The sequence below is a fragment of the Trichechus manatus genome, unplaced genomic scaffold (genome assembly GCF_000243295.1).
Source record: "Trichechus manatus latirostris isolate Lorelei unplaced genomic scaffold, TriManLat1.0 scaffold00064, whole genome shotgun sequence".
In the NCBI taxonomy this organism is placed as follows: domain Eukaryota; kingdom Metazoa; phylum Chordata; class Mammalia; order Sirenia; family Trichechidae; genus Trichechus; species Trichechus manatus.
The window spans coordinates 10,683,878-10,705,369 of NW_004444000.1; positions in this window are offsets into that span (position 1 = coordinate 10,683,878).

Sequence of the window (21,492 nt, forward strand, 5' to 3'; positions counted from 1 at the left end):
CCTGTTCCATCTTTTAAAACAAGCCCTGGTGGTGCAAAAGTTTAAGCACTCAGCTGCTAACTGAAAGGCTGGCATTTCTAACCTGCCCAACAACTCTTCAGGAGAAAGACCTGGCCATTTGCTCCCGTAAAGATTATAGTCTAGAAAACCCTATAGGGCGGATCTACTCTGTCATGTCACATGGGGTTGCTATGAGCTAGAATTGACTTGATAGCACCTAACAACAACAAATGAGTGCCAGATTATTAATGCATCAACTTTTTCTTTGGGAAAATAGATTTCAAAATACAAAATCAGATTACAATCCTAATCATAACCTAGCTATCTCAAGGAATCAAGAGAAAGTAAACTCTGTACTAAAATATAATTTTTTGTGTTTCTCAGGTTCAACCCTTAGCTCTACTTTACTCTTTATGCCCCACCCCACCCTGGGATGACGTTCTTGTGCCTTCCTATATCAGAAAATAATTTTACCATTTGATGAATCTGGTGAGAGTGGAAACTGTTCCTTGATAGTTACTATTTCTAATCTGCACAAATCCTACTAAATCTTCTCAATGTCAATGGAATACATTGATTCTCCATATGGTTTTCCATTATTAGCAAATGAAGATGCCCTTTGAGACCTGATTTCATCATATAAGTCATTTAAATATTGTACGGAGAGCAGGTTTAAACTCAGTACTAATCTCTTTGGGTCTGTGTTGAAAAGCACCACTATATTCTCAATCTCCTGCAATTCTCCGCAGTTCTGGCTTCCAAATAGGAAAATATGTTTCTTGAACAGAGTCATGCTCAAATCCAATTAGACAAACTCTTACAAGCCCACGAGTATAATATCTTTCCCTCTCAAAAAAACTCAAGTTAACTTAGGAAAAAGAGAATGAAAACCTTTTTAATTGCCATTTCCAGTTTGGATAACTAGTGACAGACACCCAGTGCCTCTTAGAAAGTCTTCTATTCTGGCTGAACAAATAATTTCTACAGTTTCTAAGACACTAATTTAAAATTAACTGAACTGTTACTGATTTCCTTGATCTTAAGAAGGCTGATATGAAGACTAGGCCCCCCTCATATTTTATTACAATAATACTTTTACTAAGAGTTTGCAATTGCCCCCAGGATTGCAAAATAGTTAACGCTTCTATTTTGTCACATCCTTGCTAGGTGGAAAAGAATAGCTATCTTCAAAACCAGTCTCTCGGGTCTTAGAATTGAATAAAAGACACGGAGTAAACTAAACTCTCCCACTCTTCCCTCCCCTCATTCAGCACCTTGAAGTCTCCTTCAACACTGCTGCAGGCATTTGTGCCTCAGAGTATTTTTCAGAGGTTCTGGTCCAGTAGAATTGCAAAATGTGTTTTGCCATGAGCACTTTTTCCCATTTATTTGAAAGGCAATTGCAACCACACGTTTCTGACTCATTTGCACTTAAATCATCAAAATTTTGGCTTCTGGGAGATTTCTGATGTCCAGCTAGACTAGGTTGCCTTTTAACGAGCTTTTAAAATACATTTTCCTTAAAAACAAGGAATCACAGAGTGCTTACCATCTCATTTATTATGCAAAGTAAGCATAACCCAAAATTATAGTAATAACTTTAAATCGTATTCACTGTCTAGTTTTCTTCCATAAAATCTATTCCCTCAAGTTCATAAAGCGTTTGCTGTAATATTTTCCCTTGTGCTCTTTTTCATCTATCTTCACTTTCCTTTAGGCATTTCTGACCAACATTTAACTCACCCTTCTGGCTCATGCCGGATATTTCAGTACTTTCAACAGCAGGTACAAAATACCAAGGTTCCTTCAAATCATGAGTTTGTAAGTTTGTCTAGGGCCTTCAGAGTTTTTAGGTCAAGTCACTGTGTTGCACTCAATCCCCCTTCTTCTCACTCTTTACCTCAGCCATGGTTCTACTCCTGGCCTCTGGCAAGATGGTTGCGCTTTCAGCACCACTGTGCCTGTGCCACTGTGACCTGGGTGATGCATGCATGAATGACAGAAACGAGATGAGATGAATTGAAATAATGGAAATGATCCAGTCACTGCAGGTGTTTATAGATGGTAGAATTTCTGTTCAATGAACTGTTCCATTCACTGGTTATCGAAGGGAATTTTTTGTTCATATCAGTATATACCTTCTCAACCCAGTTGGAACAATTTTTGTCATGAAATAAATCTGAACTGAAAATCAGAAGACCCGTGTTCTAGTTCAATTTCTGTCCTTAATTGTTATTCTGACTTACTAGTAATAGATAACATTAATTGAGTACCTACTGCACTCTAGGCAGTCCCTGGGAGGTGCCAACAGGTAAGTGCTTGGCTGCTAACCAAAAGGCTGGAGGTTGAAGTCCACCCAGAGGTATCTTGGAAGAAAGGCCTGGTGATCTACTTCCAATACAATCAGCCATTGAAAACCCTGTGCTGGATAGTTCTACTCTGATACATGTGGCGTCACCATGAGTTGGAATCAACTCGATGTCAACTGGTTTATGCTCTAGGAACTATATAAGCACTCAAACAACTTTTTGAAATAGGTACTAGTATTACCCTCATTTTACAGATTAAAAAACTGAGGGTAGGAAAGGTTAGGTAGCAGTGAAGTTGTGATTTGAACCCAGGCACTCTGACACTAGAGTGCTTGCCACCAACCATTATGCTTTAACCTTGCATAATCAAACCATTGGAACATTAGTATACTCACATGTAAGATTAGGGTATTAGGCTGGTGGCATGCATTCATACACTCAACAAGTATTTATCATGTGCATGCCATGTCCAAGAACTGTTCTGAAAAATGCGAATTAAAAGGCAAACAACGCATGCAGAGCTTCTGTGGCCATGGGGCTTACATTTTAATGCTATCTATTTAATGAACCTATTTAAATCATACTTGTCCTTCCATGTATAACTTAAGTTCTACCTTCTTTATGAAGATTTATTCTAGTTAGGTTCACTCTTGATGATCTATTTTGAACAATTATCATCTGTTTTCCATTGTATTGCCATTTAACAGCTGCATTTATCAGGTTACAACAATAAAATTTAAAAGTTATCAGAGAATGAAGAGTTCAGGGCAAGTAAAAATGCCTTGCACCCAGCAGGCTTCAAGAAATGCTGTTTTGAATAAATTTGATGATACAAGGTTTCTAGAATATTTAACCTTGTTCTTTATCCTTTTTTTCCTGGATCTTTTCCCTGTTTTATTTTTATCTCAGCTTCTATGTGGTTAATCATGCCTCCTTGACTCCCTCTCCAAAACCCTATGTATTCCCCCAAATCTCAAATTTATTCATTCAACAAATCCTCATAAAGGCTCTCTTAACAGCCAGGTACTAGGCAAGATAACACAAAGATACATTTTTTAAATCCCTTAGAAATTGAGGAAATCACTTCCAGTGAGACACATGTAAATAAATGAATTTCACTACTATGTGGTATGGAGCATAAAAGAATAAGCTACAAATACAGTTCTAAAACAGAAACCAATACTAACTGGAAGGGAGAGATGACTTCATTCAAAAGGTGCCATTTAGGTCATTTTCTGAATGATAAATAGAAATTTTCTTGGTGGGGAAATAAGGCCAAGAGAACTTTAGACAATGAGGATGGAATATGAAAGAGACTGTATGGCAAGAGAACTGTTCGACAGGGATATAACATTTGTGAGTGGCTGGAAATGAGGCTGACATGTTATTTTGGGACATAGTTAACAAGCTTCGTCTGATAAATTGAATGCAGCTGCAGTGGGACGATAACAGAGGTTAATAAAGAGATGAGTATCTTTGAAAAGGGCACCAAGATTTTCTAGTTTGGATATTTATTTGCCCAGGTTGGCTACTGGATGGATTTTGTAGTTATAAATAGCTTACAGAGGGTAAATACTCCTCTTTTGGGTTCATTTCATTTGTGCAGTGGGTATGCATTAGATTTATTTCTGTTAATCTGAGGGCTAAAACAGGATGCCTGTGTTTGCCTCTGAAAAGAGAGACAGACAGAGCAAGTATTTATCTAATTATCATGGGAAAAATGAGCCTCCATTTAGTGAAGTATATTTCTCAACGCTCCTCAAGTAAAGACTGATTTGACCTGATTTGGATAGCTTCCTATCATATACATCACTCCATCCAGGGAACAATGTGTGCTTCACCCAGGTACAATGGTTGCTGTAGCTGGGGCTGTGTGCTTTTGAGTGGGGGTGACAGGAGTGAGGGGTAGGACAGTGATGAACTGTCCCATAGTTGGGGAGTGGTTGTTTTCTTAAGGAGTGGAGTCCAGCAGACTATAATGCCACTGCATTAAAACTTCTAATTCCAAATATCTCCTGTTTTAACTATCATTTATACCGTAATCAACACCACAACAAAAGCATTTACTCCCTTTCCATTACCAAAGACAGCAAATCAAAGGCCTGTCTTTTTATTCCATTTAGCCTCACGCATTTCATACATTTACTACACCACTTCCATGGATGATAACCGTTTCTTTCACGATGTAGCAAGAGGCAGTAAACTCTGTAAGCTGTTGTTTAACTCTTTTATATGCTAATTTAACTGGGATTCTTTTCTTTTCTTTCCTCTATTATCTATTGTGGATTTTGGGGTAAAGAATACTTTCATTTAAGATTAAGATTAGATGTAATTCCTTGGAATCTAGCTTCCTATTGATGACTTAATGTAAACATTAAAACAAAACAAAGAAAAAAACAAACCTGTTGCCTTTGAGTCAATTTCGACTCATGGCGACCCCATGTGTTACACAGCAAAACTGCTCCAAAGGATTTTCTTATCTGTACTCTTCACGTAAGCACATCACCACGTCTTTTTCCACAGAGTCACTGAGTGAGTTTCAACCTTTCTGGTAGTAGCCTAGTGCAATCTGTTTATGCCATACAGGGACCTTAAACGAAAGCATTAAAAACAAAAACAAAAACAAACCCAGTGCCATCAAGTCCATTCCAACTCATAGCCACCCTATAGGACAGGGTAGAACTGCCCCCATAGAGTTTCCAAGGAGCACCTGGTGGATTCAAACTGCTATACAGTTGGTTAGCAGCCGTAGCCCTTAACCACTACGCCACCAAGTGAAAGCATTACATACCTCCAAATCCACAAGAGATAATCATGGAAAGAAAGAAAAGAATTCCAGTTAAATATCACATAGAAAAGTGGCAACAGTTCATAGAATTTACTGCCCCTTACTACATCGGGAAAGAAAGGATTCTCTTCCGTGGAAGTGGAGGGAATTCTCTGATGATTCATCAGTTAGGAAGATTTCAGGATCAAGTAGAAGAAACCTCTGGTTGAAATTGATTTAAACAATAGGGAGTTCATTAGTTAATAAAACAAGAAATTCACAGGTAGAACAAAGCCCTAGTTGTCGTCCTCAGGCATCCAGATGCCATCTTCCTAGCTTCACCCTCCGCATGCTGGCTTCATCCTCAGACTTGCAGTGAGATGGTTTCTGCAATTCCAGGTGTCATATCCAGGTATATGTTCAGACACTACATGTCCAGAAGCACAAAGGTGTCTTTTTTGGTGTTTCTTAATAAAAAGGAAACTTTTCCTGAACTTTTCCCAACTGAACCTCCTATCCTCCCCATCCCCTGCCAAAAACAAAATCAGCTTCCAGGAAGCAGTCACATGTCATACCTAAATCAATCATAGTCAATGCTGTTAATTGTTATGTCTTCAATGGTTAGAGCAGAAAGGGTGTTCAACATCCTCTGAATTACATGGAATTATAGGAATATTTGAACAAAATCAAAATTCTGTTAGGAAGGAAAAATGGAAGTTGGAAGAAGGGAAAAGATTTTGTGTACACAATCTAGAGTGTCAGCTACTGAGTCAATCTGGCTGACCCTAGTTCTATTCTTTAAGAGTGTCTCCAGGACTTATTGTCCTTAAGAACTTGGTGGGGAGGTGGCAATTCAGCAGTTCAGGGGTTGCAAGTCAAATGCTCTTGTTTACCAGATTTGGGAATAAATCTAGCAATATCCTTATCTGAAAACTCACTAACCAGCAAGAGAAATCTGGTGAAGCATGTACGCTACAGTTTCCGTGTTTCAGCAACAGGATTTAGGGCCATGTCCATCCCCTAAACCTTCCACTTAATGGTGTCCCTCTTGAGTATATAAGGCAAGAGAGATTAGTCCTCTGCCATCAGATGGATTACAGTGTAGAGTGCTTTACAGAGGCAATGTCATCTACCAGACTATGAACCCATGCACACAGGAGGTCTGGGGGAGAGTCCTGTGTATTTGGCCTCTCCCATTTCTTAATCTTCTTCTGAATCTAAATCTCATCTCCTGAAGTGTTTTGCCTTTTCCCACCTATGTTCACACCCACTTCAGTGTACTACCAAGAGTTAGAAATTTGTCAGTTATCCCCTGGCCTTCAGGGGTAATGTGTCATGAGTCTTAAAAAGAAAGGGCCATTCTGATGCATACTCTTCCTTTTCAAACAGGTCAATTGAGAACAATGCTTACAACTTCTTTTTTCCTCCTTACCAAAGGTCATAACAGACGTTAGCGTCTTGACTTTTTTTAACCAGATATCCAGCAATCTAGCCTGAGAAGCACTGGTACAAGTTGGAAAAACAGAGCAGTTTAACCAATTGCTTCGTGCCTACATGACAAAGATTGGCTATTTTCCAGCTGAGAATGTAAGACTATACACTGGCTTTCATGTCATCTCTGTTTGAGCTATTTCGTATTTTAAGCTCTGTCACTTGCAATACCATACTTGGAGGTGCCAATTTCTATATTAGTGAGAATCCTTCTGGTTGTAATTTTAAAAAGTCTTATTAAAATTGCCTTGCCAAAACCAAGTAATTAAATAAAATGTATTGTCCTATTTGACCAGAAAGCCCAAGGATTGTTCGGGCTTTGGGCACAGTTGGATTCATGGCTGCAAAGACTGTCACCAGGAGGTTGACTCTTTCCCTCTCTCTTAATTCTGCACCTCTCTGCATGCTGGAGCATCCTCAGTCAAGTTCTTTCTCTCTGTCAGGAAGGATGGTTTCTGGCAGTTCCACGTCTACATTTTTATGACTTGCAATCCAAAAGGAAGAGAAGCCATCTGTCTTCCATATCCTTATATCACATCTTTCCAAATCTCTACTCTGGTGAAATTACTGAGGTCCCATTTTTCCACCTGCAAAACTCATCTTAATCAAGGGGAAGGAACGCGTATGAGTAAACCAGGTTGAGTCACGCGGTGCCCATTCTTGTGGCAAGGATGACGGGACACCTTCAGAGACACATCAACATTATATAGAGGATGGCAGGAAGCTCACAAGGTAGAGGCGCTGGGGAGACAAAGTCCATTCGCTCCAGGTAGAGAGAAAGAGCTTGGGTTTCATGTCCCCTATCCATAATACGTATCATTAAAAGCTCCCCAACTGTATCCTGCTCTCTAACATTCAACAGCCAACTTATGCTGTGTGGGAAGAAGCATTTGTCCAGTAAGAGAAAACAGTCATATGCGTGGAACTTGCAGAGTTCTTCAGATGAATGCTGCTTTCCAAGTGCAAAATGTTGTTATGAGTAAACCTTTGCAACTTGAAGTTAATTTATGCAAAGGAGAGGTGGGGGTTAAAAGCAGCAATACACAGCCATTTCTCAAGCTGTCTTTTTCACAGCTTCCATTAAAACATCCCCACAAAGCCCCCCCAAAAAAAACTGATAAAAAAAAATACCACAGAATAAACTTCACGACTATTTTCTTTCCCAACAATGTTGCTTTCCATCTTCCTGATTTTTCCTGTGAGCAGATCATATGAAAACATTAATGACTGCACAATGCACAGGGTTAGTAAGGTAAGTGGAGCTCATAATTACCTCATTTACATTCTTTTATTCACTGAAACAGAATTCTTAATGACTTTTATGTGAAATGCGGGGTAATCAGCACAAATGAAGCTCTCTGGTGCAGGGTGGAAAACTGAGCCTGATGATGGGTCCAACAAAAGAGCTCAGCTTGGAGGCCTGGGCTCTTATGTCTGATGAGAGTGGCACAGTTCCCTTGAGATCTACCTAGCAGAGCCTAAAGGCACAAAGATCCGGTGTGCTTTTACCACCTCCTTCACTTTCTGTGGAAACCCTGGTGGCGTAGTGGTTAAGAGCTATGGCTGCTAATCAAATGTTGGCAGTTCAAATCCACCAGGCACTCCTTGGAAACTCTATGGGGCAATTCTACTCTGTCCTATAGGGTCGCTATGAGTCGGAATCGACTCAACAGCAGTGGGTTTGTTTTTTTTGGTCACTTTCTGTGAAAGAAATAACCTACTGTATTTGTTCAAAGTTCCTGGGCGGCACAAACGTTTAAGTGCTTGACTACTAGCCTAAAGGTTGACAGTTAAAATCCACCCAGAGGCACCTCAGAACACAGTTCTACTTTGCACACATGAGGTCACCATGAATCAGAATCAACTCGACAGCAACTAATAATAACAACATTGTGAGATGAAGAAAACTAATCAACGAATGGAAAAACCTGCATTCTAGCTCTGGCTTCTGTACCAGCTAGCTGTGAAACATTAAATAAATTGCTTCACCTCTCTGGACTGCAGAATATCCACTTGCCAAACAAAAGGGTACGCTTCAGAATCATCTGGAGAACTTCCTAAAAACAAACTCATTTGACATTTTTCAGACCTAGTAGATCAGTATCTCTGGGGGAAGAATTACAGCAATTATGTTTTGAACAAAAACCCCAGATGGTCCTTATTAAACAACCAGCATGGCGGCAATCCATTGATCAGTGTTCACAACTCATTGTATTGAATGGGATTAAGATCCGCTATGGAACTAACTTTATGAATGTGTGGGGAAAAAAAATTCATGGGAGCAAGAATCTTTTCAGGTGAATCATTCTTAAAGTTAAAAACAAATCTCAAAATATTGAAAGGATAAAAAGATTGGCCAATTTAACAAGTGTACCAGTAACAGCATGAGTATTCAAAAAAAACAAAACTCACATCCACGGCAATCATAAAACCAAAACCAACCCCTTGCGGTTGAGTCGATTCCAACTCATAGTGACCCTATAGGACAGAGTAGAACTGCCCCATAGGGTTTCCAAGGAGCAGCTGGTGGATTCAAACTGCCAACATTTTGGTTAGCAGTTCAGCTCTTAACCAATGTACCACCAGACTGTATTTTCATTACATTATGAGCAAGCCAGCATGGAGGAAAGAGACCACTTTCTAATATGAAGGAATTCTGATGCTGGAGGAGGCCTCCCCCTGAAGCTGTTATCTGAATGGGAAAAGATGGACATTCATTTGCTCTGGACACTTCAGCCCAGTGTCTGTCCCTCTCAGTGCACTTAGAGCAATCAGCCTTGAATTCCAGGCTGTAATATCATTAAGTGCTCAGGTCTCAACCTGTATGTCTTCTGCCAATATTTGTAGAGTGCATACATGAATTTATGTGCTCTCTAAATCCTTTCCATCTCTGACATATCATTGCTGTGCTGGAACATGGGCACAATGTTGTAAGATATTTTAACTACTCTGGAGCTATCCAAGGGTTTTAATGAACACCGTGCTGATTTTTAAATGCTGGGAAGTAATTTAAGATTCCACCACCTGTCTATCAGTTTGTTGTACTGTGGTGCCTTGCAGGTTGCTGTGACGCTGGAACTATGCCATGGGTATTTCAATACCAGCAGGGCTACCCATGGTGGACAGGCTTCAGTGGAGCTTCCAGACGAAGACAGAGTAGGTACCAAGGCCTGGCTATCTATTTCCAAAAATTAGACAATGAAAACCCTATGGATCACAGCACAATATTGTCCTATATAGTGCTGAAAGATGAACCTCCTAGGTTGGAAGACACTCAAAATACACAGTGGTCACAACAAAGGACTCGAGCATACCGATGATTGTGAAGATGGCACAAGATCAGGCAACATTTTGTTCTTTGTACATGGGGTTGCCATGAGTCAGAGCTGACTCGAGGACAAATAACAAACAAACAAAAATGATAAGATTAAGACATCCAGAATTTTTATCCCAAATATTGCAAACCAAAATATATTCTATGTGTCACATCTGTGTGTCATATATTAATATCTTGTATTTGTTGTTGTTGTTGTTCGCTGGCACCAAGCTGGTCACAACTCAGTGCATAATCGGATCTGATTGTCTTGATTAGGGTTTCAGTTGGTTGATTTTCAGAAGTAGATTGCCAAGCTTTTCTCCTTAGTCCATCTCAGTCTGGAAGCTCTGCTGAAATCTGTTCAGCATCGTATCAACACACAAGCCTCCACTGACAGACGGGTGATGGATGCCTATGAGGAGCATTGGCCAGAAATCAAACCCAAGTCTCTCACACGGAAGGCGAGACTTCTGGCACTGAACCACCACCAACAATAGTTGGAAACCCTGGTGGTGTAGTGGTGAAGAGTTACGGCTGTTAACCAAAAGGTCAGCAGTTCAAATCTACCAGGTGTTCCTTGGAAACGCTATGTGGCAGTTCTACCCTGTCCTATAGAGTAGAAATTGATGGCAACAAGTTTAGTTTGTTTTTTGTTTTTTTTTTTAATAATAATGAGTTAAAAAAAAAAGCTTATCCATAACATTTTAAAATTCTCTGACAGATAATTGTGTCTGCCTACCCCGCAAGAGCTCTAAGAAGCAGGGTGTGACTAATGTCTCCATGAATTTACCTAAACTGTTCATGGGCTAAATTAGGAGCATGTACCGTCAGTGTGAGAAGTGGCATCACCAGACTGCATGGGTCAAAAGCATTAAGACAGTATGGTAACCAAAGTGATTAATGACTCATTCACTCACTGGCTAGATAATAGTCAGTGCTGTGCTTTGAAAACCAAGTTTAAAACAATTCACCAGATGCTGAGTTAGTGTGTGCCCCCCACCCTCACACTGTTGCAGAACTTCTGCTTCGTTATCAAAGCATCTGCAAGTGAGTGTTATATTTTTATCTTTTCCCTCTGATCATTATTTCCCTCCTATTTGATTCATCCCATTATATCTGTCTCACCAAAAAATTCACGGCCGTCGAGTCTATTCTGACTCATAGTGACCCTATAGGACAGAGTAAAACTGACCCATAAGGTTTCCAAGGCTATAAATCTTTGTAGCATCAGACTGCCGCACCTTTCTCCTGCAGAGCAGCTGCTGGGTCCGAATTGCCAACGTTTGCGTTGGCAGCCGAGCGCTTTAACCACTGCGCCACCAGGGCTCCTTATTATATCTGCAGGGGTACGTAATTTACGTATACACTGTAGCCTGGTATTCCATAACGTTTCCTATTCCTCTCAGGACTACAATCCAAAAGCTTTTGTGCCCTGGGGCGGGCAGATATGAAACTTGGAAGTTGGGCTGGAAGAGGTTAGGCAGTGACCAGGGTATCTGTGCACAGATGCCCCCGGCATTGCATACCAAGCAAGGGCAGAGTCGGTTCAGTCTTGCTGTACATGAGTCTATGACCTAAGCTTGTCTGATTCCTGCAAGCCGGTTACAGGAATAAACTGTCTTTCCTCTGTAAGAGTTGCAACATTTCTTTGGACGGCAAAGGCATGCACTCCCTCCCTGCAGAGGATGCTTGATAACCAAGTAAGGCAAAAAGGAGTAGGGCCCGTCTTTGTAGTGGGAAGCTCAGCAACAGCTTAAGCTGCCACGTTCAGGGGAAAACTGTGCAAGCACCACATCCTTACCTTTCTGGGACTGGTTACAGCATGGGTTACGATGAGGATATAGGCACATAGACTGTGGCTAGTCTGTAATCCAAATACCTCAGTTGGCATGTAGCACACGCTGTCTCCGATCCTTCTCAACTGGCTAAGTCTCTTGCAAATATTTCTGCGAGTTGTTAGGTTACTGTCTCACATTTGTTTAGAGAGTGAGGAAAAAAGGTCATTACGTGCAAATTTAGAAAAAATTGCATTGGACTTATAAACAGCAAAGATGATAGAAAAAAAAATCCATGGAGAAATGCCTTCCAAATTTAAAGGGAAACTCCATTCCACCCAAACTATCAATCCAGCGTAAAGAAAATGAAGACATTTAGACACGCAAAATCTTGAAAATTTATATTGCCAGCACCCTTTGCAAGGACATTACTGTAGTGTGCGATTGCAATTAAAAATAGTGTGTAAATCAGGAAGGTGAAGAGATAGGGTCAGGGAAAAATCGGCTAAGGGTGATGGGGAAGGCAAGACCTAAATTAACGGTTGTGTAGTAACCATTCCAGATTACAAAGAAGGACAAGGGGAAAATAGGAGGGATGTTTGCTTTCATCTTCAGACTATACGAATACCTGGAAAAGAAGTCATAGAGCTACTAATTGGAAGGGGTATTTAAATGGTGATTCAATGAATTTCCCTAAATTTTTATTTGTTTAAGTCTTCATCTCTTCTTCACTTTTGAAAGATAATTTAACTAGATGTAGAATTGTATAGAAATCTAAATACAGTTTTGTATTGTTTTTCTTTCAACCCTTTGAACATTTTACAGCACTCTCTTCTTGCTTGCTTGATGTCTGTCCAGAATTCTGCTATAATTCTTATACCTGTTCCTCTAGAAGTAATGTGTCCTGCCTACCTCTGGCTTATTTCAAGATTTTCTCTTTGTATTTAGTTTTCTGAAGTTTGAATAAGATATGATTAGGGATATATATATATAAATATATATATATGTACACACACACATATATATGTATACAATCTGCTTGCTGTTCTCTGAGCTTCCTGGATCTGTGGTTTTGTATCTGTCAGTAATTTTGGAAAGTTATCCGCCATTATAACTTCAAATATTTCCTCTGCTTTGTTTTCTCTTTCTTCTTCTTAAATTCTAATTATCATGTTACATCTTTTAATATTGTCTCACAGTTCCTGGATGTTCTACTTCTTCATTTTTAACCTCTTTGCATTTCACTTTAAGAAGTTTCTATTGACCTGTACTCAATACCACTGATTCTTTCCTTGACAACGTCAGTCTACTGATGAGCTCATCAAAGGCATTCTTCGTTTACGTTACAATGTTTCTCATTTCTAGCATTTCCTTTTGAGTATTTCTTATGTTTTCCCTCTCTCTGCTTATATTGCCCATCTGTTCTTGCATATTGTCTACCTTTGCATTCGAATTATGAATTTCTGACAGTCTGTCCAACAATTCTAACATCTGTGTCATATCTGAGTCTGGTTCTGCTGTTGGCTTTGTCCCTTCATATGGTTTTTCCTTGCCTTGTTGGCATGCCTTGTAATTTCTTTACTATTTATTTTATTTTTGGTGAAAATGTACAGAGCAGAACACATAGCTAGTCAACAATTTCTCTGTGTACAGTTCAATGGCATCGGTTACATTATTTACATTGTGTCACGATTCTATCTCTGCACATATTATTTTACCACCATTAAACTTTTCATATATGCCTTAGAGTTATTGTTGTCAATTTCGTCTCATATAATTATTTAAAAGAGCACAATGCTCATTCTTTACTAATTCATCTAAACTGCTTGTCTTAGGCTGGGTTCTCTAGGGAAGCAAAACCAGTGAAGTGTATATATATATGTGTGTGTGTGTGTGTGTGTGTGTGTGTGTGTGTGTGTGTGTGTGTGTACATATATATATACATATATATGTATATATACATATAGAGAGACATATCTTAAGGAAATGGCTCACACAGTTATAGAAGCTGGCAAGTCACAAGTCCATGGGTCAAGCGTCAGACATCAGGCTGGAAACTTCTCCTGACTCATGTAGCTGCAGGGGCCGATGAACCCAAGATCCACAGGTCAGATGATAGGCTACTGACTCACAGCTGGTGAAGACTGACGTATCCGACATCAACAGTTAAGACGGCAGGCTGCTGGCCCAAATCTCAAGAACTGGAGATCAGATGCTGATGAGCTGAATGCAGGATCCAGAGCCAGCAAAAGCCAATGAGCTTTGCCAGAAAAGCCCACATATATTGAAGGCAGGCCACACTCCCAAGGAAACTCCCTTTCAACTGGTTGGCTACTCACAGCAGATTCCATCACGGAGGTGATCACATTATATCAGAGGTCATCATGGATGTGATTACATCATTATATAACTGCCAAACTGCATCATAACTGCCAAACGACTGAGAATCATGACCAGCCAAATTGACAAACAGCCTTTACGATCACACTGTTACTTAGTTTAAAGATGACTTCAGGGGATAGTTTTGGTTCAAGGTTCAGAGGTTTTCTCAGGGCAACAGACTCAGGGGTTTCTCCAGTCTCAGTGGGTCCAGTAAGTCTGGATTCCATAAGAAATTTGAAATTGTATTCCACATTTTTTTCCCTTTTGGTCAGGATTTATCTATGGAGTAGTGGTAGCTGGGCACCATCCAGTTCCTCTGGTCTCATCAAAATAGAGGCGTTAGCTCACGGAGGCAACTAGACCTGCAGTCCACTTCCTTCTCTGATTCCTGGATCTTCTTCTTCCTCTGCTGCTCCAGGTGAATAGAGACCCATTATTGTATCTTGGATGGCCACTAGCAAGCTTTTAAAACCCCAGGAACTACTAACTGTGGGCAGAGGGTGTGGGGAAGAGAAAAACTCCAAAAACAATATTAGCCCAGTTGGCTGAAAAGTCCCACAAAGCCATGACCCTAAACCTTTGAACCAGGAGAACTAATCCCATGAAGTGATTTGTTAAACCTAACTAGTATCAGCAACTGCATCCTCTTTTGTTTTTTTTTTATTGCTGTTGTTGTAAAATTTTATATAACACAGAGTTTGCCATTCCACCCTTCTTTTTCTGGTGTTCATCTTGGTGATGTCATTTACGTTAAACAAGTTGTGTAACCCTTACCCTTCATTAATGCCAACTTTCTTATCACAGTAGACATAAACTCACTACTTTCGAAAGAATGATTTCCTCTCTTTCTCCCCCATCCCAAGCCAAGTAATCACTAATAACCCTGATCTAGGTTGCCTAGTCTTGTCATTTCATATAAATGAGGTCATACAGTATTTGTCTTTTTGTGACTGACTTATTTCACTCAGCATAAGGTCTTTAAGGCTCATCCATGTTATAACATGTATCTGGTCTTCATTTCTTTTTATGGCTGAGTAGTATTTCATAGTCTGTAAGTACCACATTTTGTTTATTCATTCAACCATTGGTGGGCCTTAAGATTATTTCCATATTTTGCAATTGTGAATAGTGCTGCTATGAACATAGGTGTATGCCTGTGTCACGACTTTCAGGTCATCAGGGTATATCTCTAGTAGTGGAATTGCTAAGTCCTATGGTAATTCTGATATTTTTTTGAGGAATTGTCATACTGTTTTCACAATGATGGTGCCATTTTACATTCCCACCAGCATGGTGGATAAGGGTTCTGATCGCCCCACATCCTTGCTAACGTGTAGTTTTAGCTTTTTTTTTTTTTGCTATTGTTCTTTGTTGGTTTGTTTTTAATCATTGCCATTCTAGTAGGGGTGAAGTGATATCTCATTGTAGTTTTAATTTGCATTTCTCTAATGGCCAATGATGGAGCTCTGGTGGCGTAGTGGTTAAGAGCTCAGCTGCTAACCAAAAGGTCAGCAGTTCAAACCCACCAGCAGCTCCTTGGAAACCCCATGGGACAGTTCTGCTCTGTCCTATAGGGTCGCTATGAGTCAGAACTGACTCCACGGCACCTAACAACGACAAATGGCCAGTAATGATGAGCATCTTCATGTGTTTGTTGACCATTCCAATAGCCTCTTTGCTGAAGTATCTACTCATGTCCTTTGCCCATTTTTTTAATTGGGCTATTTGTGTTTTTTGTTAAGTTATACTAGTTTTATATATTTTTTGGATATTAAACCTTTATCAGATAAACAATTTCTGAAGATTTTTCCCAGTTTGTAGTTTGTCTTTTATTATTTTGATAAATTCTTTAATGAATGTATGTATTTGATTATCTATTTTGTCTTCTGCTGCTCAGTCGTTTGTTGTTTTATTTGATAATCTATCTTTAAAAATAATAATAACTATGTCCCATAGCTTCCTCCCTCTATCTTCTTCCAAGAACTTATTGTTTTAGATTTAACATTTAGGTCCTTGATCCACTTTGAATTAGTTTTTTTGTATGGTGTGAGATATGGGTCCTGTTTCATGTTTTTGCATGTGGAAATCCAATTTTGCCAGCACTATTTATTGAATAGACTGTTCCTTCTCCCATTAGATGGACAAATATTGAACGTTCTTGCATTTTGGCATGTTTTGTCTTTTTTTGTTTGTTTAAAGCTGTACATGTTGTGTTGGGGAATAGAAATTGAGGTAAAAAGACTTTTAGTGTGAGGATTTATGTTAATCTGTCTAAAAGCTGGGCTGTGATTATTGTTTTTCTGTGGCTATTAGTGATAAAGACTTCATATTCTTCTGGTGTCCTTGTTTTTGTCTTCTCTCTTGACTTTGGGCTTCCCTAAAAACTCCTTGTCCAAGGGTCTACATCTTGCAGCTCCTGCATTCGTAATCCACTGTCATTATTAGGAAGCCCTGTTGAGGAGGTGGTAAGGTGCGAGAGAAGGGAAAAGTGTCTATCACCTCCAGTTTAAATCTCAGTCTTTTGGTGGGCCTGTCCCAGAACTGTGACCTTCATAAGTGTGTCTGCAGTGCTATAAAGCTTTCTTCCTCACTGACCACTACTTCCTTCACTTTCTTCAGTGTTCCCAATCTATTTCCCTATTGACTCCGCAAGGCTGGAGGGGGCTGTTGTGGGAAAATTGCCTTTCCTCCATTCAGGATATGCTCTAACAAATTTCTATCCTTTTGATACGCAGAAGGCTCTGGATATATTTCACAGTGATTACTCTTCCACTCCTCCAGCTAGAGCTGATGGGATCTTTCTCAGATCTCCACCATGATAACCTGGGTCCAGGGGATTTCTGGAGGTGAGCCCCAAAAAGTGTGGGGTCCACCCAGGGATAGATTATCCAATAAGCAAGGTACTCACAGGCTTACTTGCACTTACCTACTAATCCGTAGTGTACAATTTCACATGAGTAGTGTACAATTTCACAAGAGTTGTGTTGAAACTCAGGTGAAATTATGCACTACAGATTAGTAAGTAAACACAATTAAGCCTGTGGGTACCTTGTTTTACTGTAAACCGGTGCTTACCATGTTTACCAGTTAATCTGCCCCTGGGTCCTTGGGACATTGTAGTCCCTAGGAATTTCTCATGCTTATGCTAGTCCACACCCAGCATACAGTAATTAATCAGAATCACCATTTAAACATCCCTACCAATTAGTAGCTCTAATAACTTCCTTTCCAGGTAATCAGATCTTTCTGAATGCTCTCTCGGTCTAGTCTCTCTAGACTCAATGGTCTCCAGATTCTAGGGTAGTGGTTTGCTCTGCTACTTCAGTTCTCTGACGTGTTCAGTAGAAGTCATTGTTTTTCCATTTGTCCAGCTTTTTTCTTGTTTTAAGAATGAAAGTGATGCCTTCCAAGCTCTTTACATGTGAAGCTGAAGCCAGAAATCTTATTACTCTTTTTTAGGTTTTGCTCTTTTTCCAAGATCGAGAAATATGTTATATCCTTCACCCCTTGAATTAGATAGATTTTCTTTCCAATTTAGATTATTACCTAAACAATAGCAAGTACTATTATTCTGTTCCAGCCTTGCTAACAATGGTTAAGTAGAGTTGCTGCGGCCGTGTGCTAGAAAAATCCTAAAAAAAAAAAAAAGGTGTTTTGCCTTTCTTACCACATGCAGAGCAAAATAGAGAAAAATAACGTCTACTTTTACTGCTAAAGTATTCTAGTAATAGCTTTCTATGTCTTTAAAAAAAATTCTATTGAATAAACTGAATAATTGGCCTTTTTCCTCTAAATTGGGAAAGGTTAATACAAGCTCAGTGGCATAATTACCTGTCATCAGTGCCCATTGTTTACATCTCCCATCTAGTACCTACACTTAAGATCAGTACTATACAGTTTCTTTCAATTCTGTAAAACAATGGATAAAAATGACTTTAAGGAAATTTTCAAAAGGAAATCACTATTACTTATCTATGTATGTATCTATCTATCCACCTATCTGCCTACCTACCTACCTATCATTTACCTATGCATCTGTCTTAGTTATCCATTGCTGCTATAACAGAAATAGCACAAGTGGATGGCTTTAACAAACAGAAATTTATTTTCTCACAGTTTAGGAGGCTACAAGCCTGAATTCAGAGAATCAACTCTAGGAGAATGTTTCCTCTCTTTGTTGGCTCTGAAGGAAGATCCTTGTTTCGTTAGCTTCTTATTCCTGGTTCCTTAAGGATCCCCATGTGGCTTGGCTCTTACCTCAAGAGCTTCTCTGGCTTCTTTGTTTAATCTCTTTTGCATCCCAAAAGACTGATTAAGACACCCTACACTAATCCTGTCTTATTAACATAACAAAGATTACCCATTCCCAAATGGGATTATAACCACAGGCATAGATGTTAGGATTTACAACACATATTTTGGGGGGACATAATTCAATCCATAATACTCCACCCCTTACCACCCCAAAATTCACAATCTTGTCGCATGCAAAACACATTCACCCCATCACATCATCGCAAAAGTCTAAAATCAATTCAAAGTCCAAAATCTTATCTTTGGAAGCATCTAAATCAAATATGAGTGAGACTTTAGGCATATTCCATCCTGGGGCAAAATTCATCTTCATCTGTGAACCTGTGAAATCTAGAATACAGGTTATCTGCTTCCAAAGTAAAATGGTAGAACAAGAACAAGGTAGACATTTCCATTACAAATGGGAGAAAGAGAAGGCAAAGAAGGGATAACAGGCACCAAGCAAGTCCAAAATCCAGCAGAACAAATTACATTAGCTCTCAAGTCTTAAAAATAATCCTCCCTTCTCTGAGATTATCTGGGCAATGGCCCCGCCCTCCAGATTCTGGGTGTTGGTCACATCTTCTGGATTTTGGGTAGAGGCCCCTTGGCCCTGGGCTTCAGCTTCACCTTCCAGGCCCACTGGGACAGAAACTTTACTTCTTCAGCTTTGAGTGGCCCCATTCTCCTAGTCCATCTGAGTGTTGACTGCATGCCCTTGGCACTGGCAGGCCCCATTTTTCTGCCCCTTGGACATGGCAGCCACACTCCCTCAGTTTTCTGCAGCAGCCCCATACCTGTGGCTCACCTTTGTGGCTTCCTCACACTCCAGAACCGAGTTGGTGAAGCTCCAACTCTTTGAAACCTAAGAAGCTGTAACTTCACCCTTTGAAATTCAGGAGACTGTAGCCTCACCCTTTGAAACCAAGAAGGCCCTGCTTCCCGTGCTCCTTCCAGCAGTTCTGATAATCTCTGAGCTTCTCCAGGGATAGCCCTTTTCTTTTCTTGGAGGACAACAAATGTACCCTATTTTTATGGAAATAACATGTGCCTTCTATGTTTGTTTGCCAGCTGCTCCCACCCATGAGGTATTTCATAAGCAGGTTAAGCTAATTTTTTTTACAGAAACATGTAAAAAAAAAAATGGTATAGTGACAATTATGAAAATACCTCGCAGGGGGAGGGCGCGCTTGGCAAAGAAACATAGAAGGTGCACGTTATTTGTGTAAAAATACAGTAGTTCCTTTAGCCTGTTTCCTGCCTGTAGAATTCCAAGAGATAGACAAGGTTCATTCCTTTCATTCTTTCTCTGTCACCTTCAGTCTAAGCTGATGAGTTTTCTGCCATGGTAGTTGGTTAGATTCATCAGTCACAAGCTTAATCTCTTTAACAAAAGATTGTGTCCATCTCTTTCTGCTTGCATTTTACTATCAGTGGCAAGAAGAAACCACGTGGCCCCTTTAAGATCTTGCTTAGAAATCAGCCAGTTATCAGTGACATTGATCACTTACAAGTTCTACCTTCCACCAAACATTTGAACACAATTCAAACAAGTTCTTGCCACTGTATAAAAAGCATCCCCTTCCTCCATTTTCCAATCACATGCTCAACATTTTCTTTGAAAACCTCACCAGAAACACATTTAATGTCCACATTTCTAGCAACAATCAGTATTCCATATGTCTTTTCTAAGACAATAGAGACTTTCTCTATAGCTCTCCTCACTTCTTTCTGAACCCTCACCAGAATTGCCTTTGATATCTATAATTCTACCAACAATCCCTTCAAAGTCATCTAGGCTTTTACTGTTAGACATCTTAAAACTCTTTCAGCCTCTACCCAAAACAAATTCCACATTCTAGGTATTTGTTAGAGCAGCATCCCCACTTCTCAATACCAAATTCTGTCTTAGTTACCTAGTTCTGCTATAACAGAAATACTACAAGTGGTTGGCTTTAACAAACAAAAATTTAATTTCTTTTTACAGTTTAGGAGGCTAGAAGTCTGATTTCAGAGTGCCAGCTCTAGGAAAACGCTCTCTCTCTATTTGCTCTGGAGGAAGATCCTTGTTTCTTCAGCTTCTGATTCCTGGTTCCTTAGAGATCTCCATGTGGCTTATCATCTGTCTTACCCCATCTCTGCTTCTCTTGCTTGCTTGTTTAATCTCTTTTATATCTCAAAAGAGATTGATTTAAGACACACTCCACACTAATCTTGTCTCCTTAACATAACAAAGATACTCATTACCAAATGGGATTATAACCACAGGCATAGAGGTTAGAATTTACAACACATATTTTGGGGGGACATAATTCAATCCATGATACTATCTGTAATTGTTTATTTGCTTATTATGCACTAGAATGTAAGCTCTATGAGAGCAGATATTGTATTTTACTGCTATGTGCTCAGTGTCTAGCTAGAAAGGGCTCAGTAAATATTGCTTAATGGATGTATAAAAGAATAGATGAATGAGTTAGTGAATGAATCGTAGTTACTTTTCTTGGAGGGAGGCTATGGTAATTTAATTTACTTTTTTTTTTTTCATAAGTTCCAAATTCTTTGTGATGTATATGTGGTATTTTAATAATAAGAAAATTAACTTTGTTTTTTAGATAATATTTTATTGTTTTTGGTGAAAATTTACACATCAAATTAAATTCCTGTTTAACTATTTCTACACAAACTTTTCAGTGACATTGATTATATTTTTCACAATGTGTCAACATTATCATTATTTCCGTTCTGGTTGTTCCACTGCCTGTAATCAAGTTTGCTTGCCCCCTTACCTTGTCATCTTTGCTTTAGAGTAATTGTTGACCTTTTGGTCTCAGATAGATGATTTTTTAAAGGATTGCCGTACTCATCAGTGATTTTTTTTTTAATGAACCAATCTGTTATTTAGCTAAAAGGTGACCTCAGAGGGTAGTTTTAGTTCAAGGTTTAAAGAGTATCTCAGGTCAACAGTCTCGGGGAGTCCTCTAGTCTCATTTGTACAGTAAGTCTGACTTTTTAAAAATTTGAGTTCAGTTCCGTGTATTTCTCCCATTCTATCAGGATTCATCTATTGCAGCTATGATCAGAATGGTTGGTAGTGGTAGCTGGGCACCATCTAGCTCTGCTCTCAGGGTAGATGAGGCCGTGGTTCCTGTAAACTTT